The 18,058-nt window shown below is 33.8% G+C and overlaps 1 long non-coding RNA gene across 1 annotated transcript; it reads left to right on the top strand.

Annotated features, from left to right (window-relative positions):
• The first annotated feature begins 927 nt into the window (after positions 1-927).
• On the top strand, positions 928-17,849 carry LOC134758112 (uncharacterized). Its single transcript, XR_010132992.1, has 3 exons — positions 928-1,337; positions 1,690-1,784; positions 16,003-17,849. It is a non-coding gene; the product is annotated as an uncharacterized lncRNA (long non-coding RNA).
• The last annotated feature ends 209 nt before the right edge of the window (positions 17,850-18,058 follow it).

Here is an 18,058-nt window from a genome sequence, read left to right as displayed (position 1 = left end):
GTATGGAAATGTCTGAATGCCCAGGCAGAAGTTTGCTACAGGGGTGGGGCCCTCATGAAGAACCTCTGCTAGGACAGTGCCAAAGGGAAATGTTGGGTCAGAGCCCCCACACAGAGTCACTACTGGGGCACCACCTAGTGGAGCTGTGAGAAGAATGCCACCATCTTTTAGACCCCAGAGTGATAGATCCAGCAATAGCTTGCCCTGTGTACCTGGAAAAGCCAGGCACTCAACACCAGCCCATGAAAACAGCCAGGAGGGGTGCTATAACCTTCAAAGCCTCAGGAGTGGAGCTGCCCAAAGTTGTGGAAGCCCACTTCTTGCATCAGTGCAATCTGGATGTATGTTTCAAGACTGTCTCAGAAGGACAAGCAGAGGACTCAAGTGGGAGGCAGGGGAAAGCTAAAATTTTGTTACTTTAATCAGAGATTACAACAAACACAGCCTTATAACAAGAGAAGACAAAATGTAAACAAAGCTCAATAAAATGTAACCAAAAGCTCATTAGACTTCAGGAGGAGTCATCACAAAGTCGGAAGGCAGATGCCTGGGATCCTGCAGTCAGAGTTGTAAGCAAATATTATAACAAAAGCAGCCTTAAGTAGGTTTTTGAAGAACTGACAAAAAAAGACAAAATGTAACCAAAGCTCACCAGACCACAGGAGGAGTCATCATTGAGTTGGAAAGCAGATTCTGGGAATCCTGAAATCACAATTGGGGCGACCCCCAGCACATGACAACAGCAGCCTTTGATCCTACTTTGTGTAAGCTCCTTTTATTAAGTCCTATTGTTACCTTGGGAACCTTTGGTTGTTTGCTCAGGAGGGCCCTTTCTGAGTGAACAACATTGAAACAATTGTTCCAGAGGGAGTGTTCCAGGAGCAGCATTTTGGAACACATGCTCCGGGACTTGAACAATAGTTCCAGAAGCAGTATTCAGGATGTTCTGGGACTTGAGTTAATTTCTGGGCTTTTAATCAAATCCTACACAAGGTGTTTTTTGCTTTTCACCTAGGTGCCCCTACCTCTTATAGATGGAGGCATATTTTAAAATGGCGTTAGTGTGGCAAATTTTTCCCCTTCCTACAATGTGAGATATGGAGTCAAAGGAGATCATTTTGGAGCTTTAAGATTTTACTGTCCCACTGAATTTCGGACTTGCATGGGGCCTGCAGCCCTTTTGTTTTGGCTAATTTCTCCCATTTGTAATGGCTGTTTTTACCAAATGCCTGTACCCCCACTGTATCTAGTAAGTAACTAACTTGCTTTTGATTTAACAGACTCATAGGCAGAAGGAACTTGCCTTGCCTTGGATGAGTGTACCCCCACTGTATCTAGTAAGTAACTAACTTGCTTTTGATTTAACAGACTCATAGGCAGAAGGAACTTGCCTTGCCTTGGATGAGACTTTGGATCGTAGACTTTTGAGTTAACACTGAAATGAGTTAAGACTTTGGGGGACTGTTGGGAAGACATGATTGGTTTTGAAATATGAGGATATGAGATTTGGGAAGGGCCAGGAGCAGAATGATATGGTTTGACTGTGTTCCCACCCTAATCTCATCTTGAATTCCCAAGTGTGGTGGGAGGGACTCAATGGGAGGTAATTGACTCATGGGGGTGGGTCTTCCCTGTGCTATTCTCATGACAGTGAATAAGTCTCATGAAATCTGATGGTTTTAAAAACAGGAGTTTCCCTGCACAAGCCCTCTTGTCTGCCACCCTGTGAGACATGGATTTTGCCTTCCACCATGATTGTGTGGCCTCCCCAACCACGCGGAACTGTAAGTCCATTAAACCTTTTTTTGTTTGTTTGTTTTGTAAATTACCCAGTCTCAGGTATGTCTTTATCAGCAGTGTGAAAACAGAATAATATACTGTTATTGTTTGATTTGTGGTATATTAAGTTCAGAGAAATTGTCATTTTTTTCTGTGTAACAATTGGCTAAAAATCATTCATTGCAAAATACTTAAATTCTGCAATGTAACTCTACTCAAAAATTTAATATGTGTAATTTATCTGTAGGAATGAACATTTGACAGGTGGATGCTGATCAATTAATAAATATGAAATATACCTTTTACATATTACACTTTGGGAAACAATGTTTTCTCTGAAAATATTTCAATTGGGATCCAATATGATGTTTCAAGTTCTCTAACTAAATTCCCCCTATTTCATTTTTCCTTAACCTTTAAGGATGATCTGTTGCCATGCTATCCTATGCAAGACTCTTTATTTCACTGTCTTATGCATACTTCCAAGAATATGCAGTTTTACAAAGTATCATAATGATCTGCTGTATTTTAAATGCACTCAATAAACACTTTATCGTTTTTTTGAAAGTTCATCCACAAAATGTATTAGTAATAATCGCTTAATATACTCGAGGTGAGGCTTAAATTAAATAATGTATTATCTTGACATGAAGACCTGAGCAGGGTGTTATCATAAAAGACAAATGCAGAAAAATATTCCTCATGAGAATAGACTTAAAAATCTTGAATGAAATATTAACAAATAAAATCCAGCAATATATAAAAATAAATATATTTTTACTAACTTGAACATAGCCCAGAAATGTCAGCAAGGCTGAAGGAATATCAGTATAATTCACTACATAAGCAGAAGGAAAAGGGGGGAAAACATTCATCTAAAAAAAATCTATACTCATTTTTTTGATGCAGCAATACCATTTGCCTAAATTCAACATCCATTAGTGATAAAAATGCTCAGAAAAGTAGAGTAGAAAGAAACTTTCTCAAAAAAAGAACATCAACAAAAACATCTAGAGTTAACTTCATATTTTAATATTGAAAACCTAAATGCCTTCCTGAGATCAGAATAAGACAAAGATTTCCAGTCTCACTTCTATTCAATAATATACTGGTAGTTCAATTCATTTAGGCAAGAAGAATAAATAAAAGTCACAGAAATTGTAAATTTAAAAAAAATAGACAACAGGATTATATAAATACAAAATCCTAAATATTTTGCCTATAAAACTACTAGAAGCAGTAGTAAAATTATCCATGTTAAATAATAGAACATATGAAAAAATCTACTTCTACACACTGGCAAAAAATACTTAGAAAATTGAAGTTTAAAAATGTAATACTTCTAAATAGCTTAAAATAAAATACTTAGGTATAACAAAATATTTTTAAGGCTGTATATTAAAATTCTTTAGGAAGACAAGTAAATGAAGAGATATGGTATGTTTATAGATGTGTAGACTAAAATTTTAATATCCTTTCTTTTTTTATTATACTTTAAGTTTTAGGGTACATGTGCAAAATGTGCAGGTTTGTTACATACGTATACATGGGCCATGTTGGTGTGCTGCACCCATTAACTCGTCATTTAACATCAGGTATATCTCCTAATGCTATCCCTCCCTCCTCCCCCCACCCCACAACAGGCCCTGGTGTGTGATGTTCCCCTTCCTGTGTCCATGTGTTCTCATTGTTCAGTTCCCACCTATGAGTGAGAACATGCGGTGTTTGGTTTTTTGTCCTTGCAATCGTTTGCTGAGAATGATGGTTTCCAGCTTCATCCGTGTCCCTACAAAGGACATGAACTCATCATTTTTTATGGCTGCATAGTATTCCATGGTGCTTATGTGCCACATTTTCTTAATGAAGTCTATCATTGTTGGACATTTGGGTTGGTTCCAAGTCTTTGCTATTGTGAAGAGTGCCGATATAAATTTATATATAGTTTTAGTACAACACTATTAGAATCTCAACAAGCTATGTTATAGTAATTAACAAATTAATTCTATACATATAGGGACATCCAAAAAACCTTGAGTGGATAAAATGTTTAAAAAGCAAATAAAACATTAAGGACCTCCAACTACACCTTTTCAAGACTAAGCAGGGTACATAGGTACTAGAATAAGAAAAGTTAGAGAGAATAACAGAATGAAGCATACAAAATAAACCGTATATGTATTTTTTCATTGATTTCAATCCTAAGGTATTTAAATGGCAGAAAGAATCTTTTTGTAATAATGCAGAAGCAAGTGGATATCCATAAGAAATACAATGTATCTAAATTTGTACATTAGTTGAACTCTCAAAATTTCATAAGAAAATCATTCATAAATAAACATACAAAAAAGTCAAACAATTATGTTTAAAAGTTCTGTGAATCAGACAGAGATAACTAAGTGTTCAAATCTGCAAAGATTCTCATCAACCATAAGGCTGATGGGACTCTGCTAAGGATCAGTGATTAAAATATGACAGATAAGATGTCTGTTTCAAGAGAGACGCCCTCTTCCTTGAAGAAAGAGAGAAAAATATCTTTTTAATGTCTATTCTTTGTAGCCTGGATCAAACACTCAGATTATTTCCTGTAACAGCAGGAATGTTGCTTTTAAGGCTATAAAGGCAATGTCTCTCTTATTTTTTGTTCGTTTGTTCAAACATAACTAATTACAGAAAACAACACAATAGAAAGAGAAAGTAAATTTTAGTGCCTTGCTTATAGTCTGGGAAGTATAGCCCCACAGGGTACAATCACCAATTCACAGAAAAGTGAACAATTGATCACAGACCTGAGTATAAATTAAAATTCTCCTTCCCTCTACTTCTTTTTTTTTTTGTTAGTAATACCAATATACACACTGCTCTGCCTATTGAGTAGCCATTCTTTTATTCCTTTGCTTTCTTAATAAACATGCTTTCACTTAAAAAAAATGTGTGGACTCCACTCCACAAACACTTACTCAAAATTTCCAATATAAAGAAAAATTAATAGTTGTCCAAAACCAGTTCTTAGGAGCTGTCAGAGAGATGTTTTCACATAACCCAAAACGTGGTTAATTATACTTTATTCTCAGGCAGATTTTGGGAAGTACACAAAATATGTAGCCTAAGGCTGTGTTTTTAACCTGGATTTAAGTTTGATGATTGTACTTAAACAAAAAACTTCAGTACTTTTAAGAAAAATGTGTCTTCCCTCTTCCTGACATTCTCTTTTTCAGGCCCTAAAAGAGATTTTGACCTCTTTCCCTCTTTGATTTCTAATCTTTTTTCTAGTCTTACCAAAAAAAATCACAAAAATTCTGTTTCTGCTTATGCTGCTTTTTCTTCCTAATCTTCTTTCTGTTTTTGATTATTATTGTAGGCTGCTACAGTTTTATGCTTTGTTTTGGTGTGTGTGTGTGTGTGTGTGTGTGTGTGTGTGTGTGCATGTGTGTAACTTTTTGTTTGAGCTTAGTCTCAGAGTTTCCCCTTCAATATATTAAACACTATAGAAAAGACAGTCAGTCACTTCACTAAGTTGCGCTAATTTTAGACTCTTTAGAAAAATTGCAAACCATTGGAGTCCTTCACCCTGTTTCCCCAAATGTTAATATCTTATATAACCATAATATAACTATTAGGAAAAACAAACATTGGTGTAATATTATTAAATAAACCACAAATATTATGCAGTTTTACCATTTTATTTCTTTTCTTCTTTTCTTTTTTTTTTGGTTTCAAGAACCTAACCAGGATTCCACATTGCTATCAGTTATTTTTCTTTAGTCTCCTCCAGACTGTAGCAATTCTATATTCCTTTCATGTCATCTCATGATTTTCAAGACACTTTTGATGAGTACTAATCAGTTATTTTGCAAAATGGCCCTCAATTTACATTTACCTTATGTTTACACATTATCGGAATGAGGTTAGGGCTTTTTGACAAGAATATCACGACAGTGATGTTTGTCTTTCTCAGCGCATCTTCTCAATTCCTCCACGATGTTAATATGCCTTCTTAGTGGTGAATTTTACCTTGATTATTAAGCTAAAATGCTGTCTTCTGGGTTTCTTCACTGTAAAATGACTGTCTTTTCCATACTGTTTAATATATTGAAGGAGGAACTCTGAGACTAAGTAAACTTTGAAACTCTTCAAACTTTCAACTATGCATTCTCCTTGATTTGAATAGTACTATAAATTTAACATATGAAATGAGATATTTCTCTCTGTAATTTTCAAGAAATTTCATAATGGAAAAGTACAAGCCTGGGTGCTCAAATTTTCTATCTGAACTGGTAGGAGACATTTTAATGTTTTATTTACGTTTTAACTTTGATGGTGATAAGCAACCATAAAAAAGGCATCAGTTTATAAAATAGGAAACATCCCATAGAATATCATTTTAAAAATATTTGCTTTATGTAAAGGAGAACTTCTAAAAATTCATGATAAATGGAGATTTTGCATAGTGAAAATAGTTTGGTTTAAAATAAATATAAATCCAAGAGAATTTTGCAGTAAGTACAAGCAAACTTGAGACAAAGTTTTAAGTCTACTTGCTATCAGTCTTTATCTCCCTAAGTAGGACAATGCAATTGAGCATGTAGTGATTAGAATTTCTCAGCAAGCCTTAGAGGAAAATAAAACAAAGGAGGCAAATCACTAATTCAGATATAAAAACCTGGGCAACACAGGCAAGTAAAACATGGCCCAGCTTCTGATGGGCTATTTCATTTTCTGTATTTTCTAGATATGTTATAGTAAGCTTAAACTACTTTTAGGAGAGAAGAAAACATTATAAAAGAGTGCCGATGTTAGCCTTCAAAAGTAAATGCCCCTAAATCAGTAAACACAAAACCGAGTATGAAATATATGGTATGCATGGCTGTGATTACTTCTCACATGTAACCTTTCTGATATATAAATGTGAATTTATTTATCAAGGTCTAATTTTAGAACTTAAATGTCCCTTATTTGATATTTATTACTTATTTTTTTAAAACAAATAATTTATATTTACTCAGAATGTAGTCAATTAAAAAAGTTTTATTACACTGCTTTTTGTTCCCCACTTTGTGTATGCCTACCATTAACAGTTGACCATATATGAACATAAGGCCATGAAAAATAAGAAAACACATGTTGTAGCTCACTTAATTCTTACAGTAGAAAATGAAACTGTGTTATAACAGGAATACTTCATTGTATTGTGTTTCACTTTGTTACATCTTGCAGATACTGTATTTTTAACCAGTTGAAGGTTCCTGGCAGCCCTGTCTGGAGAAAGCTTCTTGACCCCATTTTTTAAACAGCAGGTGCTCATTTAGTGTCTCTGTGTCACATTTTGGTAATTCGCATAATATTTAACACGTTTTCATTATTATTATGTCTGTTATGGTGATCTCTGATCAGAGATTTTTGATGTTACCATTACGATTGTTTTTCAGGCAGAATGAACTATGCCTACATAAGATAGCAAGCTTAATTTTTTTAAGATAAATCACTTTAAGTTCTCCTTTCTATACTGAATCCTCTACTACTGACTTTTATCAGTTATTCCATTGTTTCTTAATAAAATATTATATTGGCTATATTACATAAATTGGCCTAGTAAATTGTCTTCTCCTAAATATATAGCTACTTGTTTTAGTTATCTATTTTGTCTCTTTTTTAATCCCAGTTTTTGATGTGCAATATAACATATTCCTGATTTGTAACCGTCATTAGATAATTTAGACTTGTACTAATTGTAGTAGAGGCTTTAAATATTAGCTTATTGAATATTTTATTTTGATAATGATCAAAGTAGAAGGAAAACTCATAAAATATGCTTTGTGTTTCTTATTTCACACATATTCATGATTATGAATGGTTTATCTGTAAATCATATTAACATTGACATTGCAAGTAGCTATTTTGGATTTAGATTTTAGAATTAACCTTAATCTTTTAAGAGTAAGTTTATGGACCAAAGTTAAACAAATCAGATACATAAATATTAAGTATAACATAAACTTTCAGTTAGGTAGACCAAATATAGGTAATTTTATATAATTCAACTTAATAATTATTTGATTAAATCAAATTAATTTAAACAGAGTATGATTTTGTTTGAATAATGTAATTTGATAAAATAGTAGAAATATTAAGAAGTTCTCCGATGCTACTTTAACCATAGTAGGGAAGTAAACACACCAACATCTCCCTTTAGACCTCTTCTGCTGCTTCATACTCTTTGCCTGTTTTATATGTGAGATGACAAAAGTAAAGACACTTATGCATGACAAAGGTATTATCATGCATAGCACTGTATCCAAAGCTAAATTTTAATGGATTACAAAAAGAATTGCATAGAAATACAATGTGTGTAGAAACTAAAAATTCAGTATAGTACTGTAAACCAGGGTATTAAAATTTGAGGTTAAAAAGCTAATTCAAGAAGGCAAATGCATAATAAACCTCGTGATAGATTTAGAGTCCAGCAACAGAAATAGTGGATCAGTTTTGTTTCTCTGTTAGCTTTGTTGGTTTCTTTTTGTTGTAGCTACAAAATCAAACTACCCTGTGTATTTTTTTGAGAAGTCTCTATAATCATTTATAATTTTCAAACAAAATGCTTTTATTATAGAAATATAAGCATATTGTACCAAAAATTTACTAAATTTTCAGAAGCATAATCTAATGAGGCTTGTTTTTCTTGGGAAACCTACAAATTCAATATTGAACAGTATTTGTACTAAGTACATATGACTGTACTTACAGAACAGTCTTACTATATAGCCAATGTTCTTTAACGTCATAATTTTTGAAATATTTGCATAAAACAAAACAAACACTTAAGAACGGAGGACAAATGCATACATAGTCCTTTTTTTCTGTATTACTTGGTTGTACAACTCAATCTTTCTCATAATTAACTTAAAATATTGTAAGTGTAGAAAGTTTTCCTTCTTTCCAGCTACATTGTTGACTTTACTTAGTGTCAGACAGTCTCTCATCATCAATACTAAAAGCCTTAGAGGGCACATTTTGAAATAAAATAACTAATTACTGTTGAACATCAAGTGACTTTTTCAGTTCTGCCACATGCAATATTTTTTGAACAAAATCTGGTTGGCCTCATTCTCTTTGGTTACATTTGAACCAGAAAATCTCCCAAAGAAGTGTAAAAATCTAAGTTGATGGCACATTAAATTTTGAATCTATTTAAGACATTAAAAGTTTGAAGACACCAAAGTTCTCATTTTTATTTTCTTTCTTACAAATTTTAGGATGCTTTTTCTGTTACTCCAAGGAGGAAATATGACAAAGACAATTTTTCCTTGCTACTTGCCCTATATAGGCGTTCTATTATATCATGGGTCTGTGTGCCAACGTGCGCCAAACCCTGTCTGACATGACAGACATTGAGGATTTCATTTTAATGTAACTGGGGTCACAAACTGAAACAAAATTATTTCAGGTAGTTTAAGACAGAAATGATCTTGGTGAATTAAAAAATACAATGCTAGCCATGTGAATTAAATTTTTCTTGGTTTTAGTCCTAAGCCAAATACTATCCTCACCTCATTACTCATTAAAGAGAGAAGGACTGGATTAATAAATACGTAAATCAATGAACTTATTGGTCATATTCTGATGAATTCCAAAGTCATACAAGATTTAACCATAGGCACTGTTTGTCAGTATTAGCATAAATTTAATTTTCTGTAAACAGGTGTAATTTTTTTCTCAAAATAAACTTTTATTATAAAATTGTTTTCAAAAACCCTCATAACTAATACCCTTAAAATGATAAAAATGTGACTATCTTCCATTTCTTTTATGAATAACTATCTTTTCTGTGACCACATGGACTGCCTTGTAAACACTGGTTAAGAGCTATGAAGATTATGAATCCTAAGGTTTCTAAAACATTTCTACTCAGTGCAGAGAGGTAAAGATAATTTTTCTTTGAACCATAAATCAAATAAATGAAATTCTAGATATTATGACAAATTTATTATTTAGTATCTATGCAACATTGAGAGAGCTACTCTTTCTCATTTTTTTTTCCTCCTCCTCTTGTTCTTAGGTAAGGTTAGTGATAATTGGTAATTCATTGGGGTATTGTGAGGATTCAAAAACTGTATAGTTATCAGGATTCTTGACACATGTTAAACACTTAATAAACAATAGCTAATTTTTCTGAGGTTTGATCTTATTTAGTTGTTACTTAAAAAAAACATTTTTGTCTGAACTAAGACTTAGAAGTAGAAGGTCTCAGATGACAGTCCATGTGTCTTGGCAATCTGTTTCTGGTGATCTGTTTTTGTCTCTCTTCATTCTCTTGGCTAAAAGTTTAGCATATTCTGTGGACTCTTCCTTAGTTTTCTTGATACACAGTTTTTTTCAGAACAATACACCAGAGTTTATGTTGCAGGACATGCGGAGTAACAAGATGCTGAACCTTGGGTGCTTTGATCCTGGGTTTCTTACCTTATTTGTTTAAGGGCTTTCTTACAACATATTGGTAGATATTACCTCTTTAAAGATAATTAAATGGTTAGTGAGTTTTCCTAGCTCTTTTGGGCTCCAGGTGATCAGGCACTGTGGTGTCAGTCAGTCGACAAATGTCTTTCTCTACTGTATTTTTTTCTCACAATTATTTTTATAACGAAGTTGAGTCCATACTGATTGGCATCCAAATGAAACTCAAAACATTTTCACATTCTTTTTTCTAGTTGCCCTGGGTCTATAACAAGAATTCCACTTATTCAGTAGCAAGAGGACCCAGCCATGGTTCAAGTCATCCTGCTTCATGAGGAAACCTTATTTGTCATTACCACCATTGATCTGGACCACATAACCCTTCCATTCTTTACCCAGAGCCTTAGTCGTGATTTCTATGGCCATATGCTTTTCAAAAAAAGTACTAAATTCACATTCATCGTCCACTTCAATGAGATTCTGGCAGCCAGTAGATGTAAAGGACGTATTCAGCCTCACCTTGAAGTAACTGATTACGTATAAGATGCCACAAAAAAAGAGCTATTGATAATTTCAGAAAAATGTATGGCACTCACCATATGGGCCAAAGTTTCTAAATAGGAAAGTTGAATATGATAGGTAAAATCATATCTTTGTAAATGATAGAATCTAATTTGTGTTTTGTGTAATGGACGGGACTTGTATAGACAAAAATAAAATCGACAGGAGATAATTCAAAGTTGAAGTAAAATACAAAATCCACACTAGTCGGGTAGCTTACATAGCAAGCTGAGGGCAAGAAAAAATAGTATGAGATATCTAACACCTAACAGAAATAAAATGAGAAATATATTTTAAGAGTTACAGCAAAAGTAAGGAAGGCCTTGCAAGTAAAACATCAGATTTTACACCTTACAGCACTGAAGTAAGCACATGAATTTTTTGACCAGAAAAATTATAGCTGGCAGTGAAAAGCAGAAAGAAAGAATAGACAAGGGTGGAAGTAGAGAGGCTATCTTGCAGCAGCCACAGAAGCAAACTAAGTGCAAACTGTTAGGACTCTGGATCCAAGTACATGAAGAGCAAATAGAAAAAGAAAGTGAGCCCAAGAATCATACTGGAATAGAACAAGATACCACTTGAACACATATTCGAAAAGTTTAAATATAAGAGAGTAGAACAATGTAATATAGTGAAAGTAAGTGGTTCAAGTTTTAGCTTCTGCATTCCCTGCTGTGTGCCTTGATAGGGCAAAGTAAATAACCAACTAAATGTGTTTCCTTCTCTGTATAAAGTAGATTACTATGGATATAATAATGCCTATTTAAATTATTACAGGAGGGTGGGCGTGGTGTCTCACGCCTGTAATCCCAGCACTTTGGGAGGCCAAGACAGGTGGATCACCTGAGGTCAGGAGTTCAAGACAAGCCTGGCCAAAATAGTGAAACCTGGTCTCTACTAAAAATACAAAACTTATCCAGACAAGATGGCACGGGCTTGTAGTCCCAGCTACTTAGGAGGCTGAGGCTGGAAAATCACTTGAACCTAGGAGGCGTAGGTTGTAGTGAGCTGATATCACTCCACTGTACCCAAGCCTGGGTGACAGAGAGAGAGTCTGTCTCATAAAATAATAAATAAATAAATAAATACAGCAAATAATACCGCTGGTATGTAGCATGACACCTACCTACTGTAGGGATTTAATAAATGATATTAGCATTATGAACATTAAGAAAAGGACATAATAAAAGATGTTTTCAGAAGCCATCATGTGCATGAGTTAGAAGACTGCATTATAATTCACAGGAATGTTGAGATCTTGTTTAAGGCTGGGGTTGGTAGGTACAGAAAAATTATCATACAATACAGTGCGTATCTAGTTTGAGAGTATGTGATACATCCAACTGGAGTTAAGAGTAAAACTTATAGGAGCACACAGCTCCTACTAAAGAGATAGTTTTGTTTTTCTGTGAGTTATTAGTTTTCAAATGCCATTATTTCACTTTGTTTTAATTTTTTAATTATTTTCCCCAGTGCTAATAGTAGTTAACATAACACAGCCAATTTAAATCCAACACACTGATAAAATAGACACGTTACACCATGTGGGACTCTTGACTAAATTCTCTAGCTCTGCTTGCCCACAGGGATCATATTTATAAGCATTTCTTCAGCCATTATCCAAATTACAAATTAGAAGTAAACTTTTATATAAACATAGTTTGGAAGCAGGTGGTGTTTTGATTATTTGCAACTGAACATTCTAATGAAGCCATGAGAATTGAATAGATGGTAATTTATTGAAAGAATTGAAAAGGGTGTTTTTAGCTGAAACCTCAGAGTGAAAAGAATGCTTCATGAATTCACCAAGTATAAAATTTAAATTCTCCTGCTGAGTTAAATATGCCTTGACAATGTCAACGAACTTGGAGAAAAATGACAAATTACTATTACATGCTCAAGTTTCTGAAAGTCATGCTGTTAGCTATTGTAAATATTGCAGGATACTACTGAAAAGCCTGTTTTATATTTATCCTCATTATTTGTGCAAAATATTTTACCCTTTAGACTGCTATAAACTACAGCAGAGCTCAGAAAATATATAATAAAGGCTTATACAGTTTGTTTCCCTCTTAAACAAAATAGCAGTACATAGTAGTGTTCTCACTTTAAATTGTATTTCATATTTTAATCTTAGTTATTATCTACAAAAATTGTAAACTCTCTTATCATCCATATGCCTACAAATATATATGTCAACTTTCAGAAAATGTTTTCACTCCTACTGCTGAACATGTAGTCATAGAGTCCAGTAAAATTTGAAACTGTCCAATTATATCAGAAAGTTTTTCATTTTTATTGGAAATAAAACTATGACAGGAGCAGGAAAAAATGATTGACAAGTAACATATAAAACCAAAACAAGTTTTTAATGTTCTGTTTTCCAATTATCACATTGAAGGAAATGTTCTTTAAAATTCTGAAGACTATGAAAATCATTTCTATTTTTATACATTAGACATTGGTAGGAATGTATATTAGTTCAACCATTGTGGAAGACAGAATGGCAATTCCTCAAGGATCTAGAATCAGAAATACCATTTGACCCAGCAATCCCATTACTTGGTATATAGCCAGAGGAATATATATCATTCTACTATAAACACACCTGCACACGCATGTTTATTGCAGCACTATTCACAATAGCAAAGACATGGAACCAACCCAAATGCCCATCAATGATAGACTGGATAAAGAAAATGTGCTACATATACACCATGGAATACTAGGTAGCCATAAAAAGGAATGATATCATTTCCTTTTCAGGGACATGGATGAAGCTGCAAGCCATCATTCTCAGCAAACTAACACAAGAACAGAAAACCAAACACCATATGTTCTCACTCATAAGTGGGAGTTGAACATTGAGAACACACGGACACAGAGAGGGGAGCAACACACACCAGGGCCTGTTGGGGGCAAGGTGAGGGGAGAAAACTCAGAGGACATGTCATTAGGTGCAGTAAACCACTGTGGCATGCATATACCTGTATATCAAGCCTGCACATTCTGCAACTTGTATCCCATTTTTTTTGGAAGAAATAAAGAAAAAAAATAAAGTATTTTAATAAGCATAGTTTTAAAAACACAAAAGACAGCCCGATCTGTATTATGTGAATTGATAATTACTATCTACTAACTTTTACATAATGGAGGTGAAAATAATTACTGAATGTATCAATAGTCATAGCTGTATTTTTATAAGAACAAAAATTTTGATATACCATCATGTTTAATGCTGTCGTTATTTAACTTTGATTCTTAAAATAGAGAATTTGATGTCATAATTCATTGCTCTCCGTCTCTCTTTCTCTGTTTCCCATGCCTAATCAATCACCAGTTACTATTAATAAAATCTAGTAATATCTCTTAAAATTGGCCACTTTTTTCTATTCTTCTCACCCCTGAATGTACAGTATTATCTTTACTCATTTGAATTTTTTTTTTTTTTTTGAGACAGAGTCTCGCTCTGTCACCAGGCTGGAGTGCAGTGGCGAGATCTCGGCTCACTGCAACCTCCACCTCCCAGGTTCAAGCGATTCTCCTGCCTCAGCCTGCCAAGTAGCTGGGACTGCAGGTGCATGCCACCACACCAAACTAGTGTTTGTAATTTTTTAGTAGAGATTGGGGTTTCACCATGTTGGCCAGGATGGTCTGAATCTCTTGACCTCATGATCCACCAACCTCAGCCTCCCAAAGTGCTGGGATTACACGCGTGAGCCACTGCACATGGCCTGAATTGTTTTAAGTCTTTATCTTGTTTCATTTTCATCAGACTATCCTTCTTAATCAATCCTAAAAATGACTTCTAGAATTATTTTCTAAGAAGAGAGTAATCATATTAGTCCATTTTTCATTAACCTGTTTTGTTTATGCAATTCATAGGGTATAAAAGCAATTTTGTTAATTTGGCCCTCACAATCTGGACCAAAACTATTCTACCAATATTCTTCCAGTTTATCAGTTCTCACAGAAAATACATTATCCCATGATTTTTTATGAGTCACTGTATTTATATATTATATTATTCCTTCTGCCAAAAATGACAAAATCTATTTTAAAAAATAATTTTATTCTCAAAATTCTACACACCCTCCAAGACTTACTTTAAATGTTGCCATAACAGTGAAATCTTCCCTGATGTCTTTGTAAAGATTTGATTTCTCTGTCTGTGATATGTTTTTAACTCTTAATTCTCAATTCTTTAATAAAACTTACCACATTACATACACATTAATTTGTTAAGGTCTTTGTGTTCTCAAATGAATCATAAAGGCTTCTAAGACCTTTATACACAAAGAGAGATCGGTGGAACAGATAGGGAGCTTGAATGAAATGCAGCAACTCTGAATCTAAGTCTGTATTTTAAGTAAGATTTTTATGTGATTAGTGTGAATATTAAAGTTTACATAACACTGCTGTACAATACACACACACACACACACACACACACACAGACACACACAGATATAAAAACCATCCTAATGTGGGTCAAGTACAAAGCTCAATTAAAAGTTACTAAATGAAGAAAAATTTAAGCTTGAACTTACTACTGCGAATTTTACTAATGAAGCTGATTGTTTTATTTTATTTCCTGAATATAGACTAGTGAATTCTAGTCTGCAAGCCACTCTGTCTGAACTTTTTGAGAGAGTTTTGGTAAAACTCATGTGGCTCTTCTGACCTACCAGAGAGTAAAATAGCAGGGCCTGCTGCAAGAAAATATGCAGAATAGAAATTCAGAATTAATGCAAGCTCATTTGTTTAAGAGAACAATATTCCTCAATAGATTATCATAATAGAAATTCATTTTATATCACACTCTTATAAGACTGAAGAAACATGTCCTTGTGGGATGCAGGTTAAAAACTATAAGAAAAATAATAAAACCCCTCTGTATGGCCTCTGAAAAATACCAGTAGCTGCCAGTGCTAATTGCTATTCTCTACACTGCTTTAAAAATTAAATCTTTAGCACAGTGGGAATATTAGCTGTTGATAAAAGGATTAATGGCTCAATATATTTGTTCTGTAAGTGGGAGTTGGAATTGACAATTAATAAGCTGAAGCTTTTCCACTTTTGGAACATGCATATATTTGAGAGAAGATATGTTTTGTTTGGTTTTGACTTTTATTTATATAATCTTTAGATATAAAATGTAAAGTTGAAGTTATGTATTTTGATACTGACTCTATTCATATTTCTATCTCTTAGATAATGAAGATATTATACCATTATATGCTCTTGAATCTGTCTCATTGTGACTTGGCCAAGAGGCAGTGAATCTGCCAAAAAGAAGTAGAGCAGCTGTGAAGATGCCAACACAATTGAGTACTCTTTCTCCACATATTTCTAAACATGGCAATTTATTGGACACTTATGAGCATGGAATGACAATAGGGTCAATTTAACCATATGGCAATGCTGAGACACCTTCATTATGACCTTTCCCTGGTATAAGTTATGTGATAATGAATGCATGTTTAGTCACACACTGTAGGTACAGATGGGAAAAAAGAAAGCATAAAATATAAAACATGATGTCCAGGTTTCAAATAAGAATTCTAAAAAATGTTATTTAATGAATGAAATGAAAATACTTTACTTTAGAAAAAGAATATTGAATCTCTTTGATGTATAAAATGTATATTTCAAATTAAAAATTCAAAAGAAACAAATTAGATATAATTTATTTTGTCCTCAAATACTCTTGATGACTGCACAATTCTTTTCATCTTCAAATTTTGTCAAATTCAAGTATCAAACTTCACCTGTCTTCAGGCTAAGTGTTGACCATATGGCAAAATGAAGCTCATCATACTACAGAGATCTACTTGGGGTCTAATTTTCATCATTATAATCCAAAATTTTCCTTCAAAGACAAAAAGACAAAACAGTTGATAAAGTCTTCTATAAGATTATTATTATTGATTATTTAAATTCCTTTGACTGGGTCAAACAAATATTCTGTAGACAAAATTAATTTCATATCAAGGTGAGATAATTTTTGAATTGTGCTCCAAAAAGTCATTTTTAAATTATAAATAAATTTTTACTTATTAATTGACACATTTAACAAAAATTCATTCAGCGCTATACAGCAACCATTATGCCAAGACTGAAACATTTCCTTCCCCCACAAATCAAAAACTATATTGTAAATAGTCATGAGAGTTTAACACTAGCTCTTCAAAAGGCTATTCATCCCAAAATAAAGTCATGCCATTGTTTCACTTAAGGCTTCTAAGTTGTTTTGAAAAGTTGTATCATTTCTGGAATGACTAGTAATATATTTAAGGGAGTTAAAAGAAGTAATTACCATTTACTGACTAGTCACATACTAGGTTATTTTATTATGATAAACCACTTACATGTAAAATTGTGACATAAATTGAACAATTTCCAAAATTAAGTACTTTCTCAGTTTTGGGACAAGATTCTACTGTCCTATCACTGCTTTCAAAATACCTCCCTTTAAAGTCAAAGTAAACATTTCCTGAGTTAATTTCAACTGCTTGTGGCACATAACAACATTTTGGTCAACAACTGATTGCATATACATTGGTGATCCTATAAGATTATAATGAAGCCAAAAAAATTATTGTAGCCTAGTGACATTATAGTCATCCCAATGTCATAACAAAATGTGTTACTCACATGTTTGTGGTGATCCTTGTGCAAACAAACTCATTGCACTGCCATTCACATAAAATGATAGCATATACAATTATGTAGAATACATAATAATTGATAATGATAGTGACATGGTGGGGCTCTGTATCCCCACCCAAATCTCATCTTGAATAATCCCCAGGTGTGGAGGGAGAGACATGGTAGGAGGTGATTGGATCATGGGGCAGTTGCTCCCATGCTGTTCTTGCAATAGTGAGTGAGTTATGAGATCTAATGGTTTTATAAGGGGCTCTTTCCTCTATGCCTGCCACACTATCTCTTGCCTGCTACCATGTAAGCCGTGCCTGTTTCCACTTCCGCCATAATTGTAAGGCTGAGGCCTCCCCAGCCATGTGAAACTGTGAGTCAATTAAAAATCTTTCCTTTATAATTACCCAGTCTTGGGTATTTCTTTATAGCAATGTGAAAACAGACTAAGTAAGTTGGTACTGCAGAGAGTGGGGCACTGCTATAAAGATACTCGAAAATGTGGCAGTAACTTTGGACCTGGGTAACAAGCAGAGGTGCAACAGTTTGGAGGGCTCAGAAGAAGACAGGAATATGTGGGAAAGACTGGAGCATCCTAGAGACTTGTTGA

Source organism: Gorilla gorilla, chromosome 2 (assembly GCF_029281585.2).
Source record: "Gorilla gorilla gorilla isolate KB3781 chromosome 2, NHGRI_mGorGor1-v2.1_pri, whole genome shotgun sequence".
NCBI lineage: Eukaryota > Metazoa > Chordata > Mammalia > Primates > Hominidae > Gorilla > Gorilla gorilla.
Note: the sequence above shows the minus strand (reverse complement) of the source record. Positions and strands in the feature narration are given on the sequence as shown.